General features: G+C 21.6%; 1 protein-coding gene across 1 annotated transcript in view; it reads left to right on the top strand.

Annotated features, from left to right (window-relative positions):
* The window catches only part of LOC107605525 (probable carboxylesterase 15), a 5775-nt gene that overhangs the window by 4148 nt on the left and 714 nt on the right, over window positions 1–913 (top strand). The window lies entirely within an intron of this gene.

Below are 913 nucleotides of genomic sequence, written 5' to 3'. Positions count from 1 at the left end.
TTAAAGTGAGAAAAAAAAAGGACTTCAATTAAAATGTTTTGGAAGGATTTATGTTTCATTATTAATTTATATATATTATATAATACTAAAAGAAAAGTTATACTATTAACACTATTTTAATTTACTAAGAAACTGCTAATCAAATTTTAGTGTGGGCAAAATTGGTATAGCTTGAAATATTCTTATTTAGAAAGTACTATATATGGATATTATTACCATACGTGATGAGTCATTATTGTTATTCATACAATAAAAGCTTTAATTATATTTCTTCGAACTGATTTTGTTTTTTTTAATTAGAGTAATTATTTAATTAAATCGTATAAAAAATGAGATTATATATTTTCTATATACTTTATTAAATTTTAAAGGTATGAAAGTCATTATTTCATTATTTCCTTACAAACGAAATAATCCAATAAGCCATCATCAGCAAAAACTTTAGATTCCATTCTTAAATAACAAAATCCATTAGAAGGTTTCCCACTTTGTAGAGAGGATATACCTAATCCAACATATAGCATATAATTGTACGTAGTTTAATTTTTTATTCCGAACCTTATCCAATATGCTTCAAATAAATTCTAATATTATAAAGCTTACATATATAATATATTCTATATAGAAAGTGACAATGAAATCTAAAGTTAGCAATATAGATCACGGTGATTTTGGAAGAAAAAACAATCAAGTTATATTATTCTGACACTAAGAGTAGTAAAACTGTACAATAACTGAAAATCAGAAGAAAATAAAATGTCTAGTGCTGTACACATATATCTTTTAGATTAACTTTTCTTCTATTCAATTATGTAACTTTATATAAAAAAATAAAATTAATTTTCGTCCACGACTTAAATAATAATTATTTAAAATAAATATAATAATTAGATAATAATATAAATTTATTTGT

The sequence above is a fragment of the Arachis ipaensis genome, chromosome B06 (genome assembly GCF_000816755.2).
Source record: "Arachis ipaensis cultivar K30076 chromosome B06, Araip1.1, whole genome shotgun sequence".
Classification (NCBI taxonomy): domain Eukaryota; kingdom Viridiplantae; phylum Streptophyta; class Magnoliopsida; order Fabales; family Fabaceae; genus Arachis; species Arachis ipaensis.
This window is presented reverse-complemented; position numbering and strand designations above follow the sequence as displayed.